The sequence below is a fragment of the Pteropus medius genome, unplaced genomic scaffold (genome assembly GCF_902729225.1).
Source record: "Pteropus medius unplaced genomic scaffold, Ma_sr-lr_union100, whole genome shotgun sequence".
In the NCBI taxonomy this organism is placed as follows: Eukaryota; Metazoa; Chordata; class Mammalia; order Chiroptera; family Pteropodidae; genus Pteropus; species Pteropus medius.
In genome coordinates, this window is record NW_024344240.1 from 870,151 (window position 1) to 887,595 (window position 17,445).

Consider the following 17,445-nt stretch of genomic DNA (forward strand, 5'->3'; position numbering starts at 1 on the left):
TAGTGCAGTTGGAGAGAATTTTGAAATATTAATAGAGATTTCTTTCCTCCCTGTCTCTTAAATTTCACTATGTCCCCCTTATTCTGTTATTAATTCATTGCCTGGGGAGCATTTGGATTGTTATAGCAGAATGTAAAGATAAAGAAAACAGTCAAGATGCCTATCAAGATTTTAAATATATACATTTTAAATTCATAGCACAGACTAGCAAGACTTTTTGATTTGTAAAGGTTGAGATTTGAATATCAAAAGCAAATCTTTGAAAGAATCAAGGTATTATGGGTTGAATTATGCCCCACTCCCCAAATTCATATGTAGACGTCTTAAACCCCAGTATCTGAGGATGTGGCCTTATTTGGAAATAGGGTCTTTATGGAGATAATCAAGTTAAAATGAGACCTTTAGGATGGGCTCTCATCCAATAAGCCTGGTGTCCTTATAAAAGGGGGAATTTGGACACAGAGACACATAGAGAGAAGATGATGTGAAGAGACAAAGGGAGAAGGGAGCCATCTACAAGCCAAGGCAAGAGTCCTGGAACAGATCCTTTTCTAAGCCCTCAGAAGGAACCAACTTTGCCAATACCCTGATCTCATATTTTAGCCTCCAGAACTGTAGACAATAAATTTCTGTCGTTTAAGTCACCCTGTTTATGGCAGCCCTAGCAAACTAATACATAAGGCATAAATTATGCCATAAGTAACAGATCGAAAATATCATTTAATCAAATCTAAGATGTCAATTGTAAGGTACATCCCAATTTGAGAGGTGTCTACATGTAAAGAAATGTATATTTTAGAATCAATAAAATATGGCAGTGTAGATGAAGAACAAAAGTACCTTGTTCTATAAACTAGCTAAACATGGCCTAAACTAGAGACGGGGAAGAACCAGTGGAGCTGTGCTAGGGCTTATATTGGTGTGGGTTTATGGAAAGAGATTCTTTATCCTATTAGTGGGCTGAGCCTTGAAGGTGGAGTGATGTGAATCCAAGAGCAAGGATATCACCACCTCACTTCCCATTCCCGCTGTTTCTTTGTGTCATCATGGTGCAGCACCAGCAAAAGTACAAAAGGGCAGGTCACATGTCTAAGTTTGAGACTAGAGAGTAGCACAGGACAGCACCTGAAGTTCTTGGTCTTCAAGATAGTTTTGAAGTAGCAGAGGGAGGTAGAGGAAGAGATTGAGAGCAAGTGAGCCAATGAACCCAAAGGAACTTGTGGTTGAGACTAAAGAGATGACCTCTCTGGACCTGATGCTTGGAGGCCAATATGAAGATTTGGTGGGGATTTGGTGGGGATAGAGACCAATGAAAAGATCAAGTGGGAGGGAGGCAGTGCTATAGAGGCCAGGGCAGGCACCATGTGCCAAAATGCCCGAGCCACATTAGGTAAAACCCTGGCAAGAAGGATGATAGAGGTATGATATTTTGAACTGATTAAATTTAAGCTTGAAATGATACTTTTACCCAGGAGTGACTGGGTTTACCTGGATATAGCAGATAGGTCAAGACAGAAATCCATTCTGGTTAAAATTAGTTTGAGAAAAATGTATTTGACTTTATGCTTTTGAGTCTAGATTAAAATTTTTTTTTACTCATTACATCAATTTTTACTTCTAACCCATTGCCCCCACATTATATGGATTTTACTTGTACCAGAAACACTCAGTTGTTTATCTTATTCATTTCCCCTTGGTTTCCTAACCTGCTTTGAGTTATAGACTACTTGAGAATCTGATGAAAACTATGACTGTTTTCTCTAGAAAAAGGCACATATCAAATTTGGCATATAATTTCAGGGACTTCCTAGATACTCTAAAACCCCTCACATTGTCAAAAAATGGAAATTTTTTTGATTTGTGTTAATAGAAATGTATTACGAATTCTGGTTCAAGATAACAGACTTGAGTAATTCATTTACCTCTTCTGCCTTCCTAGAATCCATTGAAATGACAGTTAAAGATTTGTAGAAAAAAATGAATCCTTGATGACAACTCTGAAAACAGGAAAGAGTGCTATGGGTAGACAAGAGATTTCATCAATTTTCTGGAAGATAGAAATTAAATGCACTTGCATTCTATTATTTCAAAACTGCAATATAAGGAAACCACAGCCTAGAACTCAAATAGCAGATTGTATTGGAGGTGAGAGACTTCCTTCAGACAGGCTTCAAGCTTGGAACCGGTACATATAGAGGATAAGAGTGAGCTTTGAGGTAGCAATATGGGCAGTTAACTGGAAAAAATGTCCTCAGGACATTTGGTCTAAGTAACTCCCTTTTTTCTTCCATGGTTATAGAGCTGTTTGAATTCTAAGAATTGTTTTCTGAACTTATGAAAGATTTGCTAAAGGACAGCCCAAGGTATGAAGTTGGAGCAAGAGAGCAAGGCAGAGTAATAGCTGAAGAATAAAATGGAAACATGTGGGGAGAGCCAGAAGGTAAATGGAAAAGTCATCTCAGACTAGGAGGGAAATACATTTAAGCCACTGCTTTTCTGTGACAGTGGTGGGGGTTCCAGGTCTACCTGTCTGCTCTCTATCCAGGCATACCAAAGAGAAGGACCCCTCCATAAAAAGGCTACAGTGTGCCCTCACATTCAGAGCAAATAGACCTTCTTAACTGCAAAGGAAACTCATATGAGCTACCTACATTATCTATAAATATCAATAAATAGAAAAGGTTAGTTAAGAACCACCAGACTTCTGAGGGAAAACAGTATAATAAAAGACAAAGACTAAGATAAATAAGAAGTCACCTAAGAGGATATGGAGACATTAAAAGCAATTCAAAGATTTTCACATAGATGAAACAATGACATACTATTATGAAAAAGATGTAATTAGAAGACCAGAAAGACTTCTCAGAAATTAAAAGTAAGATTGTTGAAATTTTAAAAATGCGGTAAAATGTCTGAATAACAGAAAGAACACTGATAAATTCCAAATGAATAAACAGGAAGATAAAGTTAAGAAAATTTTTCAGAACCTAGTGCAAAAAGATGGCAGTAAGAGATATGTAAAAATATAATAGAAATCATTCGAGAAGATCCAATATCCTTATAATAGATACAAAGGAAATAATCAAAGAAATAATAGAATAAATTTTCTCTGAGCTACAGAATCCAATTCTTCAGTTAAAAGGGCCCAATGAGTGCTAAGCAGAATAAATGAGAAAAGATCTAAACCAAGACACACTAATGAAATTTCACTGCTCTGGGAATGACGGAAAATACTATAAACACTCCCAGCAAGAGGAAAAATCAATCACATTATTCACAAGGAAACAGGAAATAGATTCTCATATCACTTCGGTAATCAAAAACAGTGAATGCTAGTGGACAATGGATTGATTAATGCTTCAAAGTTCTAAAAGTATACCCAGTTGTATTAATTAGGGTGCTTTTGACTGCAAGGAACAGAAAACCAACCCAGGTGGCTTTAACAAGAAGGGAATGTATTATCTCACATTATATGAAATTCAGACATAGGGCATCCACCAGGGTTGGTAAATTTGTCAGCTTAAGGAAAAATAACAATCAAGAGTCCTGATTTTTCTGAAATTCTGCTGTGTCATCCTCAGCTTGTTGACTTTGTACTAAGGCTAGTTTCTCTCTGATGACTAGATGTCCACAGTAGTTCTAGGCACCACATTCAGAAACAGCCGTCTCTAGAAGAAGATGTGACCGTCTCTTATTCAGAAGCGCTGACAGACTTTTCTTCCGGTTTTGTTCACCAAAAGTTTATCACATGCTTATTTCTAAGCCAGTCATTGGAAAGGTAATAGGATAACCAGGACTGACTTAGACCAATCGGGAATTACCTCCTGTGGACACATGGAGAGGAAAAATATCTGAATGAAAGAAGATTCTATTATGATAGGTAAAGGGGTGAGAGTAGAAGAATGTGACATGCAGGTAGTGTCTGCTCTCCCAGCCATATAAGTAATTAAATGTGAGAGTAAAATAAACATTTTCAGACATACAGGGACTCACAAAATTTGCTTCCCACAGAGCCTTTCCAGAAAAGAACAATTACTGGAGCATATTTTCCAGCCAGACAATACATGATCAAGACATGATGAAAATATTGGACCCAAGAAACCATGGTAATCATCTATAGGGCAATGAAAAGAAATCCTTTTATAACAGCTGAGAGCAGATCTACAAAGCAACTGGTATCAATCAGAAGAAATCAGGAATGTCTTCAAGAAGAAAGTGGATTCTATTACACAAACTATATAATTAAGAGCTTTTTATTTTATTTAGGTGAGGCAACCCTTGGTTGACCTCACAGATTGCAAGGACCTTGTTGGCTTACAATCCCTTATTTTTTATGTTTTACGCCTATTGCACCTGGTCTTCCTAGGTGGTCTCCCATCCAAGTACTAACCAGGCCCGACCCCGCTTAGCTTCTGAGATCAGATGGGATCAGGCTTGTTCAGGGTGGCATGGCTGTAGACAAATTAAGAGCTTTTAAAGTGCTGATGCTGGCATATGCCTTTCCTTTTCTTCTTAGAAAGTCTGGGAAAACTATTAAATCCTGGTCCAAATATGAAGGAAATGAAATGTGTCTTGGTTCTCAGCAATCGATGGAGAGAAGGAACAGAGAGTCCACGTACTCTTCATACTTGAAACATTCTTCTTCAGGTGTCACATATTTCATGACACACAATCATTTTCTTTTGGGTTCAATCACAATTCTTAGTTCTGCACTCTCAATCATATTTTCAATGCTATTTACCAGTTTTTATTTTTTAGAATCAATTTGAAGACAAAGCATGAGAAAGATAATTACTGAATAGGAAGTAAATTTATCAACTTTGGTCATGTTTGCAGTCAGGGAAGTAAAGTGGAAGGTCATAGAGGTGAGTCTTCCCTAGAGGGAGTTAATATTGTTTAAAATGGAGAAACCAAGACAGAGAGGTGTAAGTTTATTAGTGTTAATGGAGAAAAACCTCAGAAGAACAAAAAAGAGAAAAGGATATGTCACTTCTGGGGCGTGGAGCTGTAATGGAGGTTGGCGTGGGAGTGAAACTTCTCTGAAAGCTTTGCATTTTCTACTTGTCTGCACTATTTCTTTTAAGCAAGTACATGTATTGCTTTTACGATAAAAGTTTTAGTACCAATATTGGCATATCGTGGGGTGGAACACTTTCTGGTAGGCATCAGCACTGGAAAAGGTGAGAATCCTGAAATGTGTTGGAAGGATTGTGTAGTGTCTGGTGAGCAGTGCCCACTGGCTGCCACATTACTGCCTCCTCCCTTGTCACCTTTCAGACCTCTGCTCTCATGGGAAGTATCCCAGTCACTCAGATATTGCTGCCTGAGCTAAACGCTCCTCTGTAAGGAGACTTAAGTATGGCAGAGTAAAGTTTCAGAGATGGGAAAAGATCGGCATTATCCTTGAAAGGCCTTCAATTGCCCATCAAATGCTCTATTTGCCTGCATTGCTGGAGACTTTGTTCTTTCTCAACAAGCTCACTAAAGCCGGGGTTTTCCCCACTCAATTGCTGTTCTTTCACTAGGCACTCAATGAAACACTTGGCTTGTGTTTACAAGCCACATTCTACCAACAAAACAAAACAAAAATCTTAATCTCCAGAATCCCACTCAGTGTGAGGAAATGCTTGTACTTGGAGAGAACTGTGGAAACTGACCCAGGAGAAGGACCAGGGATTCGCACCCTCTGTGATACGATCTCTTGAGGTCATGTGCTTTTGGAAAGAAATGGCGCACACATTTGATTGATTGGGCTTTAAAAGTTCCTCCTTTCCATTGTGCTGGAATGGGAAGGGAAAGGTGCCTGGGCTTATGTCCAAGTAAGTTGGCTACTTGGACTGTATTTCATAATTGTACTTATTACTCAGAAAACCTCAGATTAGGCAGAAACTATTGTACGTATGGAAACATGGAGTCTAATGACAAGAACATCCAGTCAGAAGTTAAAAAAAATTAATTTAAGTTCTCTTTTCCTTTTCTGTGTGATTTTTGGCAAATCACCAACCCCCACTCTCTGAGTCTCAGTTTCCCTATCTCTAAGTAGGAGACAGAGTCATAATATTTGACTAGTGCCATCATTCTCTTAAGTGTGATCTGGGGCCCCTAGGGGTCTCTGAGACCCTTTCAGGGGGTCTTTGAACTCAAAGCTCCTTTCATAACAGTACTACGATGTTATTTGCCTTTTTCACTTGAATTCTCTCACGAGTGCACCAGGGAGTTTTCCGTAGGTCACAGGACACATGATATTGCAACCGAGTTGATGCAGAAGCAGATTTTAGAATCTAGCTGTCTTCTGTTAAGCCAGACATTAAAGAGACTTACAAAAGTGTGAAACCACACCGACTCTTTTCAAAATTTTTTTGTTTTGTCAAGTATAGTTATTTTTCATAAAATTTATTACTTATGTTAACAAGTAACAGGATTATTATTTTAAGGAAATAAGACTTTAATAACTTTTTTTAATTTCTAATATAATAAATAATAATAGCTATCACCCATATAAAAAAAGCTTTTTGGGGTCCTCAGTAATTTTTAAGAATATAAAGTGGTCCCGGGACCAAAGAGTTTCAGAATTGCTGGCCTGGTGCTTTGCAGTTAGCAAGGTACTTTCTCACACATTTTTCATGGGTCCCTTTCCTCTCCCCCTCCCCTCCACACACTCAAACTTGTAGGTTTTTGCTTGGTGTTCCACCAGATCTTAGTTTCCAAACTAAAATATGTTTTGCAAAATTTGCTTCAATATGGTTTGATCATTTGGAGAAAATGAGGAATGGCAAGACTATGGAAACATCTAGTATTGGTCTAGTGGTGAGCGTTTATTTTTACCCTATTGTGACCTTAAAGTTATCTATGTAGAACCGATTCATAGAAAATATCTAGAACTGGATATTTCCAGGAAAATCATAAAGAAACTAGTTATGAAATGCTGTATACCCTACTTCCAGATCACTCCTGTTGAATCAGCCAAGAAAAGATCATAGGTGGTTGGCACAATTTCACATTTCCTACTTTAAGCGAGAAACAAAACGTATTGAATTTTAATTAACTCTGGCGGTGTGCAATTTCATTAGTAGCCTTAACTTTTAAACACTGGAGAAGGCTTTGAGAGAAAGTATTGTCAGATGAGTGGTGTGTTCAGTTGATGGCTAAGATTTCTATACCCAACACCTTTACTACTGATTCATAGTGTCATTCTAGCAACTCACTCTTTCTTGAACATTGGTTGCAAAACAAGATTATTAGCCATTCGGATATCCTCAGAAGGATGTGCCATGGGTACCCTTTCCCTTCAGGGCAATCGTTTTTACTGTCTTAGCCCCATTTTACTAATGAGGCAGTTGAGACCCAGAGAGGTTACAGCTTGCCCAAGTCACAATACTTAATCTTTTGAAAAGATGCTGATGTACAAAAGTAATGGAAATGAAATCTCTCTCTTCCTTGTTTCAAGAACCACTGGATGTGCAAACCTACTTAAATCTTGCTTTTTAATTGGATGGGGGCCTGCTATATGTCTTCACCATATTTTTAGGCCTGGAACGCACACTGAGCTCTGCCTGTTTTGAACTTGTGTCCTTCTGATTTTGTCCCTAGCCCACTGGTTTGGTTCCTTAGTTTGCTTTCCTCTCCTCTTCTCCGCTCTGTTAGTCCAGGGCCTGCGCCTTCACCTGGTTTGTGTCTTCTTGCCTTATCAGCAGTGGCAGCGTGTTAGGGAACTACAACACTAGACACTTTTATCATTCCACCTGGATTTACTACTTGGGACATTTGCATTGATTTGTTCCTTTTTTTTTTTTTGGTGGCAAGATTTGTGAGATGAAAAACTACACATTTAATAGCAGCTTAATTTAACTGAAATCTCAAGTTTATGTCCCACAACGACACATCTGAGGTTTTTCTCTTTATGGCACTTTTGAGATGATGTTACATATTTTGCCCTAAAAAAGACATTTGTTCATTGTATTGGTTGCTTTACCTCCCTGCACCTGAGTTTCCTTGTCAGCAAAGCTGGGAATGTGATCCTTCTTTAGAATAGAGACCCTTGGAGGTGCTGGGCTGTATGGCTTGGTTCCCTGCCAGCCTGGACAACCTCATGGAGGGGCAAGATTTTAGGATCTGTACCAGGAAGAGTATCTGAAGGACTTGCTTCCCAAAGCAATTTATCTTCCTTAGCCACTGCCCTCTCTCTGGCCCCTCCCTCTGGCATTAGGGCGTGTGGACAGGAATCCCTTTGCTAAATTAAGGACAAGGTTCTTTGCAGACGGGCCCAGAAGACCACAGGACTCATGTATATTTTGGTTTTCTTTTGTATGATATTATCTTTGAGAAACCAGCTTTTAAATCTTAATTTCTAGATAGGTCGCTAATATTTAAAAAATTTAGTTAGCAGTTAGAAAAATATACCAAATTCCCTGGAAGACAATAATGAACGATACTATTAAAATTTGCAATCTCATATTAGGATCTGGATACATGTCTATCTTGTCCTCACTGTCTGGCCACCATGTGTGGGCAAACTGCCAGAACACTTATCCTCAGCACCTCACTCCAGGCAGAAAGGGGACACCCCTCATGGCTCATTCTACTGTTTGAGTAGATGGGCAGGATGGGTGGGGGAACCTGCCTCCAGAGTGACATCTGGACCTTCTCTGGGCTGCAGACTTAGATATAGGAAAGTGGAATCATCAGGGTCTGTCTGATGGGTCCATGGAGACAGGTCACAGATCTGGAGCCCCCTGCATCAGGGCAGGCCCCACTGGATCAGTATTCAACACTGGTGGTGCCTGGCTGGGGCCTGACATCTGTATTTAAAAGTGGCCCTGGGTGATGCAGGGGGCAGCAGGGCTGAGAACACAGTGGTAACAGGGAGCTTGACGGCCTCCCAGTCGGCTTTTACAGATCTCTCAGAGCCTTAATCTTTCCTGGCACCTGGGCAGGCAGAGGGATTTCCCGGCAAGTAAGGCTGTCATGCGAGAGGGTGGGTAAAACTCCCTGACTGTTGTTATTTGCCACCCTTCACAACTGATGCAGTCGGCAGGAGTCTGGGCCTGGGAGGCTCAGGGGAGGGCACACAGCCCCTCTAATTACTGTGGCTGCTGGGCCATCTGGGTCTGTCTCACTGGAGCCTCTGTTCTGAAGGTGTCTGTTGATAGGTACTGTGGTGGGTGACAGGGGAGAGGAGGTAATTTGGTCCCGTCTTGGCAAGATGTCCTCTGCGTCAACGGGCTGTGCTCAGACAGTTGCTGATTGTCACATTGTGTGTCTGATGCTTTTTCTTTTTTTAAAAATAAAGACCTACTGTTTCTAAAGAGAACTGGCAATCAACCAGAAAAGAGTGGTTTAAAGCTGGTTTAAAGGGGGAAGACATCTTTTGCAGTTTGGCTACTTTTAGTGCATATGAGCAGGGGCATAAGCACCCACCAGTCAGAACAGATACAGGCAGAGAGCTGGAGTGTGGGGTCCTGGAGGGCCCCTGCCAGGCCTGCCTTAACCCTCTAGCTGATGAATTGAGGAGACATTCTGAGGGTTCTGGGAGAGGAGCAGGGCAAGTGTGGGCAGTGGTGGGACCCTCAAGAGACTTAAAGCAGTGGCTGTTTATCAAATGATAAAAAAAAATAAAATAAAATTACCAACTCATGTACCTGTAGCAGTGCATACTGTCCAGGTACCAGGTCTGCTTATAAAAGATGCTAAAAATTCTGGTTAACCTCAACTAAGTGTGGGGCATGCTAGGTCTAGGTGGAGAATACTGTGAGAACATGGCAATGTCTGCCTGGTCCTTATTGTGTGTACCCCCAGGGCCTAGCTCAGGGCTGGGCACACAGTAGGCGCTCAATAAATACTTGATCATGGAACCTAGTCTTTCAGCCCTCATGACTTTTGTAAAAACAGGTGGCCACAGATGCCTCAAAAGTAAAGCAACACTATTGAGTATGACAATGTGTCAACACTGCAATGGATCTATGTGGGAAGGTTATCCCCACAGACCAGGCTGCCTTTGTGGCAGGATGTTTTCCTACACTGTTGTGGGACGAGTCCTTAACCTGGATTAGTTAAACCAGATCGCTCACAGCCTCTCTAGACAATGCATCTCAGGGTCCTAGCCAGTGTTGGGGCTACGCTGCGGGTTCTTCCTCTGAGCTGTCAGTTTGGTGCCTAGACTATGCTATGATGACATGTGCTTATCTGTTCTGTTGTGGGTCACTCTGTGGTGTTTGTCACTTATACTTTTTTCTGTTCCTTTGTTCTCCACTTTCACTTTATGATATGTCTTGAGTGGAGGTCCTGAATCTAACCTTGGTGTTAGGAGCTCAAACTTGAGCTGGACTGCCCGGGTTCAAATCCAGCTGTGTGTGAGCATGACCTCTCTGTGCTTTGGCTTCCCCATCCATGTGGGAATACTCACAGGTCCCACATCACAGGGTTGTTGCTGCAAATATTACTATATGTAATACATTTAGAACAGTGCCTGGCACATCCTAAGTACCATATGAATGCACACTCCATTTATGATCTGATTTAAATGACCAGATTTCTAATATGCTAACATAAGACACAAGAGCTAAACCAGGTAGCTCTTACACTTGGGGTGTCGTTGGGGAGTGATTGGGTCCTTTGGTTCTCTATTTTGGAATTCAATGGAGATTTCTATTTTGACTCTTTGACTGTCAGGAGGGTCTTTTAGGTGCTAGCGTGAATGTGTCTTTAGTATACTTCTTATCAGCCTATATTGTGGAAGAACTGTCATCCTTCTGCAATCCTTCCCAGGTGACTGTCTGGGGGACTATGATGATGTGTTCTCACTGTTGAAATGGAAGAAATCCCACCCCCACCCCTCTCCCATATCTGGGAGATAAACTGTGATAGTTAAAGCTGTTATATGCTGAGCTTTATACTCTCTCATCCTTTCCTTCTTTCTCTGGGAGTTGGCTCCCCTGTCTCATGTGGTGCTGGTGGGGCTATCCATTAAGGTGATATGTGCTGCCTCCTGCTCTCACGTGGGCATGGGACCTATGCTGGGCCAACCTTAGTGCTACATTCCTCCAGTCACAATGACTGGTTTAGAGATGGGCGTTTGCTCCGTCAGGGCCACAAAGATGCCTCCCCGAGGCTTTTCTACTAGATCTAGTGGAAAAGACTGCTCTCTTCATTTATGTTAGCACATCATAAGGATGTTGGCTGGGGCTGCCAGAAGCCTGCTGTTCTGTGATATGGAAAGAGTCTATCTGCAGCAAGAGAGAATGAAGCTAATCTTCAAAGAAAAGCAGATACAAGCAGAGTAGAGAAACTGATAGAAACATGAACACATCATTTGAGCACCTAGATCAAGCTTTACCTGAACTAGTATACATGCTAAGTTTCTCAATTACGTGAGTTTATATTTTCTAAATTCCTACAATGAACATGTGTTGTTTTTATAATTAACAAAATACTAAAAATAAAATAATTCCCAATTATGTAGATGGGATCAAAATAAGAGTGGCAAAATAGCATGAGGGAAGTGCTAATGACAGCTTATTTTCTCTTTTAGCAATCTTTTTGTACTATAGAAGATATAAGCCAATTATTTATTAACTAATGCTCGACTATTTCAAATGATTTCGAATGGTCAGTGTTGAACAATCAGACCTTAAATAAGGGTTTATGATCTGATTTTCAACAATTAGCTTTGGCATCCAATACTAATCTATATGCTTAATTTTACATTTGACAGAACTAAGCCATATATAAACTACTGACTCTTAGGGTATTAAATATCTGCTGGGTGGTGTACAAACATCCGTTTAAGATAGAAGACAGAGCCCTGTCTGAAATTCTCAGGTGTTCTTAAAGAATATATAAAATTGAGCTAAAATCACGAAGTCATGAGGGTATACATTTGCTTAATCCTCCCTCTCCCCCAATTCATAACATGTGTGACAGACCCAGGGTCAAATGTGGAAGGAAACGAATAGCAACGGTAAGTTTAACTGTGCAAAATTCGATGTCCAGTCTCCTGAATGTACAATAGTAAGACAAAAATTATTTAATGTAGTACTTAATTTAGAGAAAATTAAGACAGAATACAAACTTTTTTGACATGAAACATGAACTGAACATATTGCATTTCTTTTTATAGTATATTGGCTTTCCTTTTTAAAAATTAATCTCACCAGAGGGTAGGGGGGAAATGAGAGGGGGGAGGTAGACGGGGTAAAGGGGGTCAAATATATGGTGACAGAAAGAAATCTAACTATGGGAGGTGAACACCCAGTGTAAATATATATATGCCTTACAAATAAATAAATAAATAAATAAATAAATAAAATTAATCTTATATTCACCCCCTTGCTAATTCTTATTTTTAATAGAAAGGCTTTTAACACTCTAAGGTGTGTTTCGTTCATTGGTGTTAAGCCAGAGTACCTCAGGATATTTTACAAACACATCCTTTGAAATTGCCAACTTCTCCAGTTTTGACAATTTACTAAACTGATATAACAGGTAGTTCAATTTAGCTGCTGTATGGAGAGCAGTCGTTTAGCACAGTTTGATATTTAACATTGCAGCCTAACCATAAAAAATACAATTTATGCTAATATGTTCTATTCAGGCCTGTTTCCAACAAAGCCTACAATTTAGCCACTTTGAGTTCTCACAACTGCTGTTTACTAATAATGCTTGATTTCAACAGAAAAAGCCTGCCTTCAATTCAAACAGCATGTAAAACTCGTATTTTGAGGGAAGTTAATCATTTGGTGATTCTTTAATCCTTATGCTAAAAGTTGGATGTAATTTTCACATCTCCTCTGTTTTCTTTCTTCGTGTTACATTATGTTTTGGATCCTTACAGAATTAAAGCAAGTGCAGAGGGTCCACAGTTTATGCAAGGGATGTATTCCTAAAACACTCACATAATTCCAAACTTACACAGTTTAAGTTAAATTTTCACTGAGCTATAAATATAAAATAGGATTTGCTTGACTCAGTTGTGTACAAAGAGAAGATGCATTAATTGTTTTTGGTGACTCTATCTAAAATTGGCATAAAATGAGACTGCACTGTGGATTTTTCGCCTTCTCTCACATCTCAATGGGATCATGAGACTGTTCATCTCTTTGTGAGTTCGTGCTGCTGAGTCAAGATTAGGAATGCAGCTCCTTCCTGAATGGTAGACACAAAGCAGCCACGGGAGGAATGGTGGTTGGTGGCGGCACAGCCTTAAAAACATGGCCACAAATTCATTGGCACTCCTTCCACTGAGAGGTTGGCCTGTGCCCCTTCCTCTTGAATCGGGGCTGGCTGTGATTGTTTTGACAGATCCTGTGCAGTGGCAGTGATGCTGTGTGACTTCCAAGGTGTAGTAGGCAGAATGATGTCCTCCCTCCCCCACCCCCCTGTAAATAAATGTCAACATCCTAATTCCCAGAACCTGTGATTTTGTTACCTTATGTAGCAAAATGGACTTTGCTGTTGTGATTAAGTTAAGGATTTTGATATGGGAAGATTATCTGGGTGAGCTCAATGTAATCACCAAGGTATTTGTAAAGGAGCGGGGGGAAGAGTGTCAGAGGCAAAATAAAATTTGTGCTGCTGGCTTTGAAGATAATGGAAGGGGCCGTGGGCCAAAGAATGCAGGTGGCATCTAGAAGTTAGAAAAGGCAAGGGAACAAATTCTTCTCTAGAGTCTCCAGAAGAAATGTGGCCCTGCCAACACCTCAATTTTAGCTCAGTGAGACCCATTCAGGACTTCTGACTATCTTACAAAACTGTAAGATAACAAGTTTGTATTGTTTAAAAGTACTAAATTTGCAGTAATTTATTATAACAGCAACGAGAAGCTAATCACACAAGGCTTGGAAGGCTTGATTCTCTTGGACTGGTCACTCCCCAGACCCTCCCTGTCAGGATACTCCCTCCTAGAATCCAGCCGTCATGCTGTGAGCAACCCAAGCCACATGAAGAAGCCCAGTGTGGGAGCCCTGGTCGACAGCTCCATAGGAGCCCAGCATTTGAGCCATTCAGCCCAGGTATTGGATGTGTAGGTAAAGAAATGTCTGTGTGATCCCAGCCCCTTGTCATTTGAGTTATCCCCAGCTGTCTGAGTCTTCCCTAGCTGAGACCCCAGACATAGTGGCTCAGAGAGAAGGTTTCTCTTGCCCTCCGCCCAGATTCCTGACCCACAGAATTCAGGAGCTTAATACAATGGCTGTTATTTATACCAGTAAGTTTGGGGTGATTTGTTGGGGCAAAAGAGAAGGCGAAGATATGTGAAACCCAAGGCAAAATATCTCTTTGCCCAGAGGCCAGTGTGGGCTGGCCTCCGGTCATAGGTTAATGTAGCAGGTTGCTTTGGACTGATTTTCAAAGCCGAAGGAAAGAGAATTGAAAAAGAGATGAATCCTCAGGTGGCTTGGTGTGAATCTTGTGTCCTGAAGACACTTCATTGATACAGGGTCTTTTTGTTGAGACCTTAGGGATTGGGATACACATTCACATGGTGTCAGTTAGGCTGATTCTAGCAGTAAGCAGCAGACACCCTGGAGACCAGGGGCTGAAAATACAAAGATGTTTTCTGTTTAAGTATAAGAAGCTAAGAGAGAGAGGAAGCCAAGACAGGATGGGTTTAGCGGCTTAACAAGATCCTTCTACTCTGCCATCCCTTAGCATGTTGGTTTGTCCCCAGGCTTGATCCCTCATGATAAGCCCAAAAAGACATGGTTGGAGAAAAACATACAGATACTTTAAATGTACAACCACTAACCTCAGGTGGACCCTTATATTGTCTGACAATTCTACACTATTTACTAACTAGTCCACATACTCTCCATTCATTCTTTCACTTGGCAAATGTTGATTGAGCTCCTGTGTATGCTAGGTGACTATTTCTCATTTTCTTTTCTCTCCACACATTTCCAACATATCCCTTCTTGCCGCCACTCTCAGATGATGATCTTGTTTTCTATTTTCGAGAACAAAGAAGCAATCAGAAGAGAACTTCCTCACCACCACGTCTTACAGCACCTGTACCTGTAGCACCCATCTGTGATCTGACTGTGCATGACCTGGCTGTGTTCTTGTCTGAGACCAGTCCCTCTATTCGTGCACTAGATCCCAGCCCCTCCTGCGTGCGCAGGACATTGTGTCCTTTCCCTTGTACAGCATCGGTTTTTCCTTTTCTACTGGATTATTCTTTTCAACATACAGATGTGCTATAACCTGTCCCATCTTAGACTCTCTTCATCCTTCCTTAAGCCTACACCCATCATTCCTTTTGCTCAGGATAAAGCCTTTGGTGCCTTAATGAAAATATTTATACAGTTGACCTTTGAACAACATGGATTTGAGCTGCATAGGTCCACTTACGTATGTGTGTGTGTGTGTGTGTGTGTGTGTGTGTGTGTGTGTGTGTTTAATAGCTTATACAATCGGTTCTCTGTTTGCCTAAGGTTTGCATTTATGGATTTTAAAATTGCAGATCAAACCCGATTATTTATTTTCTACTAACCTTTTCTTTCTTTCTTTCTTTCAATTCAACTTCTTCTTTCTTCTTCTTTCAACTTTTCTTTTTCTTTCTTCTCTTTCTTTTCTTCTCTTTTTTCTTTTCTTTCTTTCTCATTTAGAGTTGACAGTCAACATTATTTTATATTAGTTTCAGGTGTGCTGCATAATGGTTAGATATTTATATAATTTACAAAGTGATCCCTCTGATTAAGCACCCATCTGGCACTATACAATATTATTGATTATATTCCCTGTGCTGTACTTCATGACTGTTTTGTAACTACCAATTTGTACTTCTTAATCCCTTCACATTTTCACCCAGGCCCCCAACCCTCCTCCCATCTGGCAATCACCAGTTAGCTCTCTGTATTTCTGAGTCTGTTTTCATCAAAACCAGTATTTTCAATCTGTGATTGGTGGACTTCAAGGATGCAGAGGGCTGACTGCATGTATTCTTCTGTGCCATTTTACATAGAGTCTCAAGCATCGACGACTTTCGTTATCCACGGGGGTCCTGGAACCAATCCCCTGCAGATACCGAGGGACAACTATAGTGAAGTTTTTGGGAAATCAAAAGTTACACATAGATTTTTGACTGCGTGTAGAGTTGGCGCCCCTAACCCCTATGTTGTTCAAGAGTCAATTGTATATATATTTATGGTATGATGCATATCTGATGTATGTATCACACATACACTCACATCTGATATATGTATTACCTTTCTTTTGGTATTTGGTATCTTCTTTAAATTTTCATATCCTTATATTTTATATGGATCTTTTGCAAGTGGCGTATATACAGCTGGATTTTGTTTTCTATTCAATTTAGTAGTTTGACTTTTAGCTGGAATAATTAGTTCATTCACATTTAATGTTACCTCTGAGCTATTTGGGTTTACATCTCTTATTTGGGCTTGCTGTTTCTTCTACCTATTTCTATGTTTTGTTTTCTTTCCTTTCTTGCCTCTTTTTTAGTTAGTTCATACTATTTCATCTTTTTTCCTTTCCTGGTTCTAAATTTACTCACTCTATATTCTTTCATTTGTTACTCTGGAAGTTATAACATGTGTATTTTACTTATCAAAATCTAAAATTAATTAATATATATCTTAACCCTCTTCCTGAATGATACAAAGACTTCAGAAAACTTTAACTCATTTATTTCCCTCCTGATTATAAGTTTTGTTGTCATGCATTGAATTCCTTAAAAAAAAAAAGCAAAACATAACTCAGAAGGCATTTTTTTCCTGTTTTATATAAGTAGTGTTAGATTTACCCACATTTTTGTTACTTTCTTTTCTCTTCTTCCTTGTTTCTCAGATCTTTCACCTGGGATTACCTTTCTTCTTGAAGGACATCTTTTAGAATTTCTTTTCTAAGAGAAATTCCTGGTAGTAAATTCTCTTAGTTTTTACTTAAAAATGCCTTTATTTTGCTCCCATTTTTGAAGATACTTTCACTGAGAAGATAATTCTAAATTGGCACTTGTTTTCTCTTACTATGCTAAAGATATTCTGTTGTCTTTGGCATCCACTGTTGCTATAGGGAAGACAACTGCCAGTCTTTGAAGGTAATTAGTCTCTTTTCTCTGGCTGCTTTAGGATGTTTTTGTGGTCTTAATTTTATGAAGTGTCACTGTGATGTGTCTGCTGGTGGGTTTCTTTTCATGTATTGTAGTTGGGTTTCATCGAGCCTTTTGAATCTGTGATTGACATCTCTCACTTGTTCTGGAAAATTCTCAGTGATTATCTCATAAATATTGTTTCTATCCTATTCTCTCTCTCTCCTTTTTTTGGAACTCTAAATAAATGTATGTTGAACCTTATTCTCTCTGTATCTTAATCTCTCTTGTGTATTTTATCTGGTATTGTCTTGTGTATTTTATCTGTCATTGTCTTTCTGTGCAATATTTTGGGTAATTTCTTCCGACATTTCATTAATTCTCTCTTCAACAATGTCTAGTCT

General features: G+C 39.8%; 1 long non-coding RNA gene and 1 other non-coding gene across 4 annotated transcripts in view; one reads left to right on the forward strand and one right to left on the reverse strand.

Moving 5' to 3' along the window:
• LOC120607202 (uncharacterized) overlaps window positions 1-17,445 on the forward strand; it is a 151,693-nt gene that overhangs the window by 17,172 nt on the left and 117,076 nt on the right. The gene's annotated exons all lie outside the window — the stretch shown is intronic.
• Window positions 4,342-4,460, reverse strand: LOC120607531 (5S ribosomal RNA). Its single transcript, XR_005654167.1, has one exon. It is a non-coding gene; the product is annotated as a 5S ribosomal RNA (ribosomal RNA).